A 14,795-nucleotide genomic window follows, 5' to 3' on the forward strand; every position below is an offset into this window, starting at 1 on the left:
GGAAGCCAAGAAATTGAACTGAATTGAATCACTCAGAGGATTTTAAGATGAAAATCGGAGAGTAGAGTTAAATGAGGAGAATAAAATTTAGTTAGAAACGTAATCTGAGACAGCGATGGAAGAGTGGCATTGAATACAGGGACAAAAGGAATGCCAAACCTGGTAAGACCAGAGGTTGGAGATGGGGAAAGGACTGAAGGAATAATCTGTGGTTGTCCAGGGCACTTTGGGATTTAGCATTTTCCCATGGTTTTTTGTTTCCACATTTTAATTGTTCTGAGAGAGTATGAATTTTCCAGAAGACTAGCTCGGTCACATACCAAAATTGTCTGCATATAAAACCAGAAAGAAATGAATGTACATATTTCATTTTTTGAAAACCTTCAGGATCTTAGAAATAGCAATTTGGTGACTCACATTGACATGACTTCTTTTTAGTCATAACTGAATAAACATGCAATAAAAATAATAGTCAAGATGGCCTAAGTGATGTCAAGAACAATACTGCAGAGATAGCCATCTTCTCCTCTCCAGTGCATTAACTTTGAAACAGACTTCGATCATAGAAATACATGTTCATCAGCAATAAAATAAAATGGTAACCTGACCAAGGACTAGTTCCTAAAACTGCCTTATCATGGAGCTTTACCAGGTCATGATAAGGGCTTCATTTATTTTTAAACCAACATTGATGCTAATAAGGATGGTGGTAAAAACTCTTACTTGATTTCTGAAATTCCAGTTCTTAAAGGGGTTTTAAAAATTGTTTTATTGGCATAGGGTAAAATGTGGAGATCTTAATTGTATAATTTGATAATTTTATCATTATATGTCTGTATTTCAATAGTAAAATCAATATTAATGAGAACTAATTTATATACACTAAAATGCACCGATTTAAAATGTGTTTAGGTTAACAGTTTGATGAACAACCACTACCACAATAGGAACGATTTTATTTCCTCAGATAGTTTCCTTAAAGAACTTTGCAGTCACTCTCAGCCCAAAACAACCATACAGTCTGCTTTCTGACATCACTGATTAGTTTTATAAATTCTAGAATTTCATTTGAATGACATAAAGTATATACTTTTTTATGTCTAGCTTCTTTCACTTTTCATAGTGTCATATTTATCCTGAATGTTCTCTATGTTGTGATGATACCGTAATCGGTGATGCTTTAAGTTACAGTAGACAGAGCTCAGGGCTCACCAAAATGGGGTGTGTCATTGGAGAATTTCAGCATAAAGCTACAGCCCCATGGGCTCCACTGCCCTGTAAGATGAAAGTAAATCTCATCTCCACCTCAAGGACTGCATGGGAATCTGCCAGTGCCAAACCTTGGTGCTGAGTGGGAGGGAAGAAAAGCTTTCTTCTGAGAAAGTGTGATCACAGCAGCCTGAATTTATGCTACCTTTCAGGAGAGAAAAAACAAACACACACAAAACATATCCTTTATTGAGGCATTCACCTTCAGTGAAAACCTAAAAGGTAAAATTTCAAGAAATAAGAGCTTACAATTCCAAAGCACAAAACTCAGTGGGAAATAAATCACCCTAAGTAACAGCCAGCAGAAGAAAGAGAGGGAGAGGGAGGAAAGGAGAGGGGAGGGGAAGGAGGAAGAAAGGAGAAAAGACAGGTAAGACCCAAGTCATTTTATCCCATATCAAACTGGGACAAATATCTCTAGTCATATATAACTGATTCCTGAAGACCAAAAAAATGAACATAGTGCAAGTCTGACAGCAGTAAAACCTTGAGAGTGTGAAATGTATGAGGTAATGAGGCATAACCTTGGTACCAAAACCAAATAATGATGAAAAAGAAGACTTATAGGCCCATCCTATTCATGAAAATAATGCAAAAAAAAATCCTCAACAAGATATTGGCAAATCATATCCAATAACATAAAAGAGATATGACTTAGTTGAGTTTAGCCAATGATGTAAATATGGTTTAATGTTAGAAAATGTCACTACTTGCATTTGACATCATATATGAAAGCAAGAAGAAGAAATATAAGAATTAGATTGGAAAGGAAGAAATGAGACTATTACTAGTGATGTGATTGTCTATTTAGAAAACCTCACACATATCCTACAGATAAATTATTAGAAATAATTTAAGATTTTAGCAAGTTTGCTGGATACACCATTAATATAACATATAACATTGTTTCAATGTGTCTGAGGGAGAATGTAATTTATAAGTTACCTTAGTAAAAGGCAAGACCTTGCCTAATAAAAGATAGGCAAGTTCTGCATGAAGAAAAATAAATTTTATTGAAATATATTAAAGGAAGCATAAAATTACAAAGAAAGTTTGTTTGTGGATTAAAAGACTCAATAGCTCAATTGAGTCAAATTTCTCTAAGTTGATTTATATATTCAATGTAATTCCAGCAAAACTAATTCTAAAGAATTTTAAAATAGAATTTGGTAAACTGTTGCAAAAATATATATGAAAGAACAATCACCAGAAATAACCATGACATTTCACATGCCCTAAAAGAGAGAGAGATTTATTATTTAACTATAGCAATTTAATTTAGACTCTGGAGCAAAAGAATGGAAGAGCCTAGAAACAATCCCTTACACATATGAAAATTTGATTTGTCACATAGATAACACTCTAGAGTTGAGAAATGTAGGCTTCTCAATGAAGGAAGAATGGTGACATTGCAACCCCCATTTCAATTGGTACCCAAAAGTTTATTCCAGGTGGATTGACTAAAATGCAAAAAGCAACACTGTAAAATATAGAAGACAGTGTAGAAGAATATATGTATTTATGACCTCAATATAAGAAATGATTTCTTCCATGAGTCACTTAAGAAAGCAAAACTATACAGGAAAGGATTGAGAATATCGACATCATTAAAATTAAGAACTTCTGGTCATCAAAAGAATACCTTTACGAAAGCAAAAAGACAAACCAGAAGCTGGAAGAAAATATTTGAAAAATAAATAACTGAAAGAGATTTAAAAGTTCTGGCCCAGCCTATATAGCTCAGCAGTTGAGTGTCAACCTATGATCCAGATCGCGGTTCAATTCCCGGTCGGGGCATGCCCAGGTTGTGGGCTCGACCCCCAGTAGGGGATATGCAGGAGGCAGCCAGTCAATGACTCATCATTGATGATTCTGTCTCTCTCTCTTTCTCCCTTCCTCTCTCTGAAATCAATAAGACATTTTTAAAAAAAGTTCTGTGAGCCAATAAGAAAAGACTATGTATGGGCCATTGGCTTAACCAGTCATGTCATAAGAGAGGAAACTTCAGTGGCCAGTGAACATGTGAAAAGATGCCCAACCATACAAGCAATGAGATTGTGTAAATTAAAAACCAAAATGAAATATTTCATACCTACTGAATTGATTTAACTTGGCTATTTTAAGTTTTGGTAAGAATGTGAAGTTTAAAGTCATGTAAAAATAAATTACACGTTATAATAAAAATAAAACTAGAGAAAATTGTGAGTGATAAAATTCAGCAGGATTACTCTGCAGGGCAAGTGTTTGAAATAGATTCAAGGAGGCATACACACAGGACCATAATTAAAATGTAGTGGTTCTGCTCCTGTTCTTGAACTAGGTTATCATCACTAGTTCTTGAACTAGTTCATTGGTGGTGGTTATATCATTATTCATTATATTTTCTATGTGTTAATAAATACTCTGTATCGACTCAGTATTTAATGAAAAATTAAAATCTGCCATGTAGAATTGCTTCTATTTAGCAGTTATGTAGATATAAAATGAAGATGACATAGTTCCTACTCTTCAAGAACTTGCCAAATGAATTAAGGCCCTGTGTCTCAAACTTTCTTCAGTGTGGATATCTCATGGTACTTCTTTAAAATTACAGATTTCTACCCTGAGCCTCAGACCTACTGAAACAGAATATGCATGGCAGAGTGCCGAGGCTTATGGGAGTTTGTGGGAAGGGGTTAGATGCAGTCAGAGCTGGAGTTGTCCAGTTTAAAGATGCCAGGAAAACTGATGTAAAGACTGTTGAGTCCTGGTATTGCAGAGACTTTGCAAAAAGGTATTGCTGCCACAAACCACCAGATAGCCATAATTAGAAAAGGGGCAGAATTATTCTCCCTCTAAGGAATTGTAAGATTGAGATTATATTTATTATTCATTGGTAGATAATCCATAGAAATACCATCAATGACTTTTTTGTTGTTTTTACTTTGTTTACTATACATTTTGTATCTATAACTTCTACTTCTATTTCATGACCTGTTAGCATTTTTGCAATCGTATGAGTCAGTTTTTATATGAACACACCATATTTTCCAAGATTTTATTAGTTGTATACTTATAGAATTATTAAAACAATGATAACATATATCACTTTGTTCACTATAGTTATTCTCTTCTGCAGAATAAAATTCAAGGAAATAAAAATCTCTTAGTCTCATCCCACAGTTCTGCTGGCATCAGAATAAGTGCTTCATTGTTTCCTTGGAAAGAAAAATGAAATTCAAGGAAGGCTGCCAACTCAAAATTGCAGTGTGACATTTGAATTACAGAGGTCTACTTTGGTCTGTTGACTGTTCAGTTCTGGGTCTCAGTGGAAAAAATAGGGATCACTGGTTCCCTCCTCATATAGAATATATTTATTGGGAACTTAAAGACAATAGCATTTATGCCTTAGTAAGTGAGTAGCATTATTAAGAGGGACTGAATTGGGACTATTGAGTCATGGAAAAATAGAGTTTATACTCCCAAAAGCTTGCTATTTTTCTGTGGAAACAATAAGTATATATATTAAAGAATTTAAATCATTTTCAAGGCAACCTGTCCAAAGACCAGATAGCCATAGTGTAAAAGAATCATCACAACTAAGGACATGCAAATTAAAAGCATGAATTGGAGATTTGTGGTTTCAAATTTGATTGCAAGAAGTTCTTTGGGTTGTTTTTGTGTATTTGTTTTCTATAACCAAAAAACCAGTTCATTATTGTGTTCAAAACATCAAAAGACCAGTTTCCCTGCGGAGTAGAGCATATAGAAAGGAATAGTGGCTGGAAAGTCTTCAGAATGGTAAATTGGATAATGCTGTAGAAACTTAAAAATCAGCTGAATTTCTAGACCCCCCCCCCCCCATTAAATAATAATTGGAAAACAATTCTCTACTGTGCTCTTGCATTTCTGAGGCATTCAGAAGTGCCCTTTGAGCTGAACTAGCTTTTCAAGTGATTGTGTATGAACATAGCTTTGGAAGATATAGTCTTACCCTATGGAGCAAGGGCAGTAATACTGCCTATTATAAAAGATGCAGGTTCCCTAAGCTCTGGGGTCCTCTTTTGTCATGTCTATGTGTGTAGACATTATCTGGTCCTCTTCTCATCACTCTTTGGAAAGTGTGGCTTGAGGTATCAACACAAAAGCCATGATAGTCTGTATCAGCTAGTAGGTAGAACCATTCTGGGTTAGAGGAAGGTGTTCTCACCTTGCTCAGACAACCCTTACAGAGAAACACACCCACACTGAGCATGAAACGAAGGAATTTACAGTTTTCATGGTAAGAAGCCTGGTAAATCCTTATAACTCTGGCTGGTTCACTGGAGAGATAATGGGGCAAGGCACATAATGCTAGTTAAGGAGAAATAGCAAGAGTTGGGCTGCCTTTCAACTCAACCCCTATTGCAGTTTATCATGCCAACTTTAGATTCATTCAGACAGTAATAGATTGCAGAGTTTTTTGTAGTGGGTCTTGGCTTCTCTAAGGAAATATTGGTCCTGTCAAGGAGATTTCCTTGAGATAGACAAACTCATGTGGTAAACTATTGATGAGCATTTGGTTTCTAACTGGTCTATAATGCTGGTGAAAGTAACCCTCTGGAGAATGAGAAACTGTCCCAAATTCTAACAGTCTGCCTCACCATCTTAGAAAACTTTACCATCCCTTGTGTTCAAACCAGATTCAAAACTGGATTCCAGAATGAGATGTACTCCATAACAGAGTCCCTGCTGTGGGAGTCAAGGCTATGGCTTCTGAGTCAGACTCCCCAAATCTAAATAGATTGTGTTAGTAATGATGACTCATCTTATATAGTGCTTTAGGTGAACACTGGAAGTTTGGTTAAAGCATGAGTAATCACTACACTGCTCAAAACTGAAAATGACTGTACCTTATTACTGGCACAGAGCTCCTCTCTGCTTCCTTGCCCCTTGATACCCTGACCTTAAGGAGAAAGATGACTAGGGTCAGGGCTGAGATCTCTTTGTCCTCTGGAGATGACAAAATGCTCTACTTACCCCTTGAGTATCCTGGGGAACTTTGGGAGGGGAGGCACCCAAACTTTATGGTTCTGTGAATACTGACTCACAGATCACCTTCTCACCCAGGCCCATAGTGGGAAAAGATACCCAAATTTAACTGCTGTGGTTTGGGCAGGGTTCACAGTGGGAAGGGAAGCTAAGATGGCCTTATAGATATGACCCTTTGGGCAAATGCAAGGTAATGCTGTTATGGCTTCCACTGTTAGATATATAATGGAATTGCTATGTTATATGCCTTCACTTCTTTATCCCATTAGGGCCAGTGGAGATCTTCCATGCAGGGATTGCCACATGTAGAGCAGTAATAGTAAGTAGGACATATAGCTTACTCTCCCTGTTTTCTTCCAGGTGGTCCAGAAACAGTATAGAAGAGAGGGGAAGTCACAGCTTATTTAAATACTTAATGGCTGACAGAACACTTGGGCCATTTCCCAACACAACAAAGCTACATGCCTGATGCAGGAAAAAAAACCCACAAACCTAAAAGGTGGGGCAGCTATTGATCTTATACTAAGCTGTTATAGAAACTGAAACTGAATACCTGACCCATGGGAGCCTTATGACTCTCTCACCTAAATTTTCTCAGTTTGAGATGTCTCAGCTTTAACTCACAAACCAGTAAAGTTGGAAGGGCCCAACAAACCTTGCTTATCAAATGGAAATGATAGATTTAAGAAAGCTGCCAGCCTGGCCCAGTAGCATCTTAGATTTACATGAACAAGTCCAGCTTTCCATTTCTGGGAAACTTTCCATTTCCATCACCTCCAGAAACAAGCCTCTAGCTCAGTGAGGCCTTCAATTCATGGAGGTTTCCTTAAATGCCTGGGCTTGGTTCACTGATGGCTCAGCTAAGCTGTCCAGTGCTGTCTATTACTTTCCAACCTCAACACCAGCTGTGCACACCCAGAAATGGACTTGGTCACTTTGCTCAATCAGTTGGCAGAACTCAAGGCCATTCTATAGTTCTGGCCAGTACTCCCCTTGATGAATCTTGTTATATTCTTACTGACTCTTGAGATATTGTCAATGACCTAACTGTTTGGTCATTTGGCACATTAAAGACAAGTTAAAGTTTGGGATGGCAAACTCTGGAAACAAATTGTGGCAATTGATCAAATTCTTTGGGCTATTCATGTAGCTGCACCTTAGGGGTGTCATAAGAGACCTTTGTGTTTTTAAAGAAACATCATCTTTAGATCATGTAGCACTCAGATGATCCAGAGATCCCTCTGAAATGATTCTATTCTTGGTTACTCAGGGTTGCTTTCTTGAAGGATAGGCATTCTGCCTGCAGTTGTTCTGACTTAGGACAGGACTCATTTAATTAGATAAAGTGGTACAAAATTTGACTGACTTTAGGTGATGTGATCAGTGACACCACCTCAATCCTAGAAGGCATTTGGGTCAACCTCAACTCACTGGCCAAGGTTGTTACAGATGATACAATTGCCCTGAACCCTGGATTTTATTCTTAATGGCCAACGCCAAGTCTGTGCAATCACTGATACATCCTGCCATGTCTGAAATAATACCTTAGGCCAAGTGGAAAGGTCAATAAAGAAACTTGAGGAGAAAGCCACCTTGATTTCTAAGGTAGACCCTGATGGTTTATGGTATTTGTTTAGCCAATAGGATCTGGAAGCCTTGGGGAATATGGCTGATCTAAGTACTGCAAGTTAGACTCATTCTGCTGCTTAGAGATCTTTTAATAGTACCCTTAATTATACACTGCAAAATATGGAATGGATTTGGTCCAGCCATTCTTGGTCACACTGATCAGTGCAGCTGAGGGAATATCATACTCATGGAAAAATTCACCAGAAGCCAAGATGGTGTAGAAACGAGGGTGGACATTGTTTGGAGATAATCTCCCCCTGGGTCTCTCACTTCTCTGCATGTCTTGGAGCAGAGATACTGATGGCCTTTGTTATCAGATTAAATTTTTAATGATGTTTGTCTAGTAAACAGCCTTGGAAAATACAGTGTCTCTCTTTAGGGCAGGTGACAGATATGCATACCACCCATTATAAAAAATTTGAGTTTCCTAAGCTCACAATTCTTAACAAAAGATTTTACACTCACACCTTCTGCTTCATTTTTAGACCATGTTCTCACAGTACCCTGGGTTTGAACTCTGTTTGGAATCCTTTTCTTAATTTTAGAATCACTCAGGTCGCTAGGCACCTTTCCTATTTTCTCCTTATAGAATGAGAATGTTGCCAAGCTTTCTGCCACTACACAACAAGGATCCCCTTCCAGATTTCCATTTACAGTCTGTTCAAGGCAACTTAGGCTTAACATACCCTTCAAAAACTTCCCAGCCTTGACTCATTGCCTGTTTCCAAAGGCACTTTCCCATTTTTCTGTACTTATTACATCCCCTTTTCTATTGCTGTATAACAAATCACCACCAAAACTTAGCAACTTAAAATAAGTAATATTTATACATGACAGTATCTATGGGTCAGCTTAGTTGGATGCCTCTGACTCAGGATCTCTCCCAAGGATGTAAATAAGGTGTCAGCCAGAGATGCAGTCATCTAAATGCTCAGCTGGGGGAAGATCCACTTCCAGGCTCGCTCACAGCTGTTGGCAGAACACAGAAGAGCCACTTCCAAGCTCCCTCATGTGAACTGTTGGCTGACTTCAGGTCCTTGCCTGCTGTTGGCCAGAAACATCTGTTCCTTTTGATGTGGGCCTTTCTGTAGGGCCAGGCACAACATGGCAGCTTGTTTCTTCAGAGCAAGAGGACAAAAGAGATGCAAGTCACACCAGCCTTTCTGTAAACTTGTCTCAGAAGCGACATCCCATCAATTCATTGTATTCTGGCTGTTAGAAGAGTCTCTAGGTCCAGTCTACCTTCAAGGGGAAAGGCCTGTACAAGAGCATGACTGCCTAGGAAGAAGGGATCCTTAGGGGTCATTTCAGAGCCTGCCTGCCATGCTGGGAAATTGAGTCCCTCTGAGTAGCATATTTTCTAAAAGGAAGGGGCGGGGGGACTAAGGCTTCAAAATATTATAAAATCAAATGCTACTTTATGAATGGTCTCCCACAATTGCTTGAAAATTTTAAGAAGGGAAAGATGAGTTCGAGTTGTTACAAAAGATTTTATGGGAAAATCTTAACTCTGTCTGGTCAGAAATTTTAGGAAGAATAATTTGTCAGCTGTATTACCAATGACCTGAGGAGCTGAGCACCTGAAGGCAGGGAACACAGAAGGCCATCTCAATAGCCTAGATACAGATTTTCAGATGTTTTTTGATTTGGTGACTAGACAGTAAGAAGAGAGTGAAATATCTGAAAACATTCTGAAAACAAAGATTGACAAGAATTTTTTGAGTGACTTGATAAGTGAGAGGAGAAAAGGGCCAGGGATCATGTGGGATGTTTTACATAGATTATTTCTTTGGATCCTATCAATACCCCGGTGAGACTGGTATTTTTTGCACCATTTTATAGAAGAGGAGAGTGCAGTAGATACCAGCTAAAGGACTTGCCCGCTGTCATGCAGCTGTGACATTGTTCTTTCTCTTTTGGGGCCCCAGTCCCTCCAACCCCAAAGCCCATGCTATTTTTTGTTGTTCTGCTCTGTGTCATTGTATTGAAGAGACCAGGGATAGGGAACATAACCGGAATCATAAAGCTGTCTGCTCATGTAGTACTAGGCACTGTGATGAGTACTTTGAATTTATCACTACTGGAAATTCTCCCACCAAACTTAGGGAGAAGCTGTTGTCATTCCCACTTTGTAGATGAGCAAATGACGTTTAAAGAGACTAAGTGGCCTCACATTACAAAACTAGGGCACACAGAAGTCAACTGACAGCAAATAGAGAGGCCTTTGCTGAGAAGGGGATACTGTGCTGAAAGCCATCTGGATGGTTGGCGCAGATTTGGGAATTTTAAACATTAAAGTGTTAGTTTGAGGTCTTTTTTTCTCTAGATAAAAAGCAACTCTCTTGTATTCATTCACAGAACTGAGTCTGAAAATATACATAACCAAATTCAAGACCAGTAAACAAATTCCAACACAAACTGCGTAATTAAGGCTATTTTTATGATTAGCACCATTTAGTTTCCCTGAATTTACCAGAGCAAACATTACTACAGCAAAATTACTGCTAATGGTTGAGCCTAACAACAAGAGAACATCCCCCAGAGGGTCATTTAGGCTCCAGCTACAGCTGTGCTTTGCTATATTTCTTACTTGAAAGCTGAGAATTAACAAGAAAATTAGGCTCTGCTGTGCTGTGCAGATGTGGCTAAGACTGTATTAATTTATTCAGCAAACACTTCTTCAGTGCTTTCTATATACCAAGCAATGTGCTGGCCACACTGGGATCGCAGATATAACCCTACCTGGCACTCTCAAACAGCCAGGTTTTATGAGCGATCTAAGGCATTAGCAGAAACATAAAGGGTTGAATTAAAAGACTCTTAAGGCTGCAGCTTCATAGGATGTGCTAAATAGATGGGCATTCATTTCTGATTTGGGGGCAGGAGGAGATCCAATTACATGAAGAGAACAGAGGCCTGGCCTGGGATAGAAGTTGGTGCCTATTCCAAAACTGGGAATATAAACAGAGGAGCAAGTTTAAGGAATGGAGACATTTTACTTAAGAAATGACCAGTTCGCTTATAAAAGATTCAAGTGGTGAGGTCGTCTAAGACATTCTGTTGATGAGGCCAAAGCTGATTAGCAAATGTCTGGTTATAAGATAGAGCTGGAGAAGCGTTAGCATGTTGCTGTTACAGTGTTAGTACCAGAAGCAGCAAAGCCGCAATTGCTTATTTTGAGCACCTACCTAATGTGCCAGACTTTGTGTTAAACACTTTGCAGGCGCCATCTAATCTAATCTCATAACATCCTTGTTATCACAGAGCCAGGAGACATCACAACCAAGATTCTTTAATTGTCTCCACTCAACCAACTCACCAATATGACAAATACTGTTTGTTCCTCTGTACAACCTCGGCTGAGATCTACAGCCCTCCTGAGTGTTCAAGGCGCTAGTACATCTACATGCTTCCGCTCTCACCAGTCAAAAGTTATGTGCTTACTAAGAGACAGAACAGCTGTACTTATTGTTATTGTGTCTTTTAATAAAATATTAAATGCTGTGATGTAATATGAACATAAAGGAAGTGGTGTCTGAAAATGAGATAAAATGCCTAGGGAAGATTCAGTCAAGACTGGTAGCTCACGAAAATTAGATGTGAGAAGGAAATGTAAGAGATACAAACTATGGACACCTAGAAAAATGTTGCACTCCTTTTGCCTTGCAAGTATCATTTTCATTCATTTTAAGACACTGCAGTAATTCTGCAGACTATGCTATGGTTCTGGTTTGTATAAGAAAGAGTGCATGGAACATCAGTCAACCCACCCATAAGCCAAATCTTTTGAAGGAGATTTCTATGCACGTGCCCACGGTGAGCATGTTATGAGAGAAAAGAAGAGGCTAAGAACTTTGGAGCTCACTAGAGACACCCTTCAAGTCTTCAAAGTGAATTGAATGATAACCTTCAAAGATGTGGAAGGGGAATCTCAGCACAACAGGATTATGCACCAGGGCTTTGGCTGGGAAATATGGAAGGAATGTATTTCTGTTTTTTTATCTGCAAAGCTTTAGCTAGTGTCGACTATAGGCAGCATAGCACAGGAAAAAGAGCATGGGCTTTGGAATATGTTAGATGTAGCTTCAAGAACATGACACATTGTCTGACTTGGGTAAAGTCTCTGAGTCTGAGCTTCTTCAAATTAAGATGGCATGGCAATACCTACATCATAGAGTTTTTAGGAAATGTACAGTGTTGGGCACGCAGTAAGTTACGAAATAATTGTTCAAGGCAGGGAAGGAGGTGGAAAGGAACGTTTACTGCCTGTCACTCCTTGCACGAAGAACTGTGCTAGCCTCATTTAAAGTGGATTTGCAGGTTGGGACAAAGATCTTTCAAGAGTCTCTGTTTACGAAAGATGTTGAATCTGGCCAGAAACAAAGACAAGGAACTGGATACCAGTGGAAATACTTTGTTGTAACAGTTGCATTTTTTTATAGCATTGTCCTTCATCCTCTGTGTCACATTCAGTCCCATCTAATTTTGAGGTTTATGACATTCTGTGACACATCATTCTATGTAATTTATTTTACTTGCAGATTAACCACAAAAGTAATGTTCATTTTCCATAAAGAAAAAAGAATCAGAAGAACATATTATTCTTAGTCTACTAGATGTAACTCCTTAACTTCTAGGTGTCTGCGAGGCTCTGTAGTAAATGCGGCCTTTATTCTGAAGCCTGTTCAGGATGGGAATGGTGAATGATCAGCGAGAGAGAGCGGTGACATAAGCTTTTAAACACCCTGTCCAGAGTCTCTAATAAGTAATGAATATAATCAAGACAGTAAAAGACATAGCTTGTTCTCAACATGCTTAAAAGACTAATTAGAGAGAGAAACAGTAGGGGAAAAGATGAAATGAAAAATAAAAAGAATTTTAGTAGAATTGCAGGTAATTTGGATATTGAGATGGAAAGAAAACTGGCAAAGTCAAAAAATAAGAGAATCAAGAGGAAGGCTTCTTAGGAACTTACATTTATGAAGATAATTTTGATAACTAAAGTGCATATCAAAGCCAGAACTATGTTTGGAGGTAAGAATGGCATATATTGCATATACCCTAATCCCCTTATTCAGTACAAGGAGTGTTAAAAAGTAAATCGACAAAATGCTCTCTTCTTAACAAGTGGCTTTGCAGAGCATGTTCTTGACATTACTGCAAACCTCTTAAGGGGGTTATAGATATCACCAAGTAAGTGCAATTGGCATTCTTGGGTTTATTCTTTTAAAAATATTTGTTGAGATCCCGTTATGTGTCAGGCCCCATCCTGGACACATAGGGGTTGAGTATTTATACTTTTTACCTTGCCCATAGTGAAGAGGAACGTATTTTCACTCTGGCAAAGGAATATCCAATTGTACATTTCAACTCTTATGTTTGAAATGTGCCACACTGTTGTCCGACTTTAAATTTAGCTTAAGGTTTTATTGAGTCATTCATGATATTCATCAAATGGATGATACAGGAGTAAATTTTACATACCTGGTTTAGGCCTGCATAATAAAATGTGGCTGTGTTGCTGGTTATAGGGTTAAAAACAAGGGTTTTCTCTCTAAATCAAAACTCTCAGCAAGGTATCTTGAGATTGTGTACGGACCAGCCCTGCTACATTCCTACTGATTAACATCAGCTGGATTTACAAAGTACCTGTTGGTTCTAAATGTATATATAAATTGGAGATGAACTAATTTACAGAATATCACAGGAAAACATATCAAATCTAGAATTAGAGTTCTTTTAAGATTTGTAGGATCTAATTAGAGCAACAAGTGGAAGCTATCTAGAACCAACTAGTTCAAAGACAGTCGCAGAGAATGAGAAAACTGGAATTGTTTTACTTAAAAAGGAGATAGATGTCAGAATCGCAATGTAATAATGGCCTTCCAGACCTGAGGAATTATTATATTGAGGTTAATGACCAGATTTCCTTCATATGCAAACATAGTAAAAGAAATAGAGTTTCAGCCCTAGCAAGAACATAGTACAGAACAAACAAAAAAACAAGAAAAACAGCCATCAGACACTAATCCTATTTAATCAAAGGAATAGGTCATTCAGTACACTGTTTATGAAAGTTTTTTAAAGGCAGTATGAATTCCTATCTGTTTTATGTATTTGATAGAACTACCTGAAGGAACAGAGGTGACGTAAATGAACTTTATCAACCCTGTGAATCAGTGATTTATCTTTAAGTTATATCATAGGATATAGATTTCAAACAGTTATTTTGAATTAGCGTCTCACAGCCTGATGTTGCCAGGAGCAGAGCTGCCTTCTAATAATGTTAAGGAGGTCAGTAGTGAGGAGGAACATTTATTCCAGGGGTCATGAACTCGGATACCTTCAGGAGCCTGCGGTGTTGTGAAGGAGGGGTGCTAACAGCATAGAACAATATGGAGTTATAGACGTCATATTAGAAAGTGTGACCCAGCTTAAAAGGGCAACTGCTGCTGACTGCCCAGCTGTTACCATGTCCCAGTCTGCCTGTGTTGCCAGATCACTGGCTTTCTCAAGAAGAACTGGAAATATAGAATATTATGTAAAAAAATTTTTAACATTCACAAAATACTAAGATTTATCAGAGTACTCTGCAGGCAAAACAATACACTTATGTTTTGTGTGGGCTGTAAATTTAAAAACCTGTGTATTATCCTTTAGGTCACTAGTTAATCACATTAGTTAAATATATGAAACAGACCTGATTGAATTCTAAAGCCTAGGTGAATTCATCTACTAAACTTTTGAAGGGCTTAATTAAGGTCCCTTCCAACTCTGCAAATCTTTGCTCTCCCCTTCTTCCCTGTTTCTAGTATCAGGTGGTGAGAATTTAAAGGAATTATTTCCCTTTGCGACATAATTTTATTCAATAAAACCATCCAATACTT

General features: G+C 38.1%; 1 protein-coding gene across 21 annotated transcripts in view; it reads left to right on the plus strand.

Moving 5' to 3' along the window:
• PPP1R9A (protein phosphatase 1 regulatory subunit 9A) overlaps nucleotides 1-14,795 on the plus strand; it is a 229,092-nt gene that overhangs the window by 160,799 nt on the left and 53,498 nt on the right. The window lies entirely within an intron of this gene.

This window comes from Miniopterus schreibersii (assembly GCF_964146895.1).
Source record: "Miniopterus schreibersii genome assembly, chromosome: 9".
NCBI lineage: Eukaryota > Metazoa > Chordata > Mammalia > Chiroptera > Miniopteridae > Miniopterus > Miniopterus schreibersii.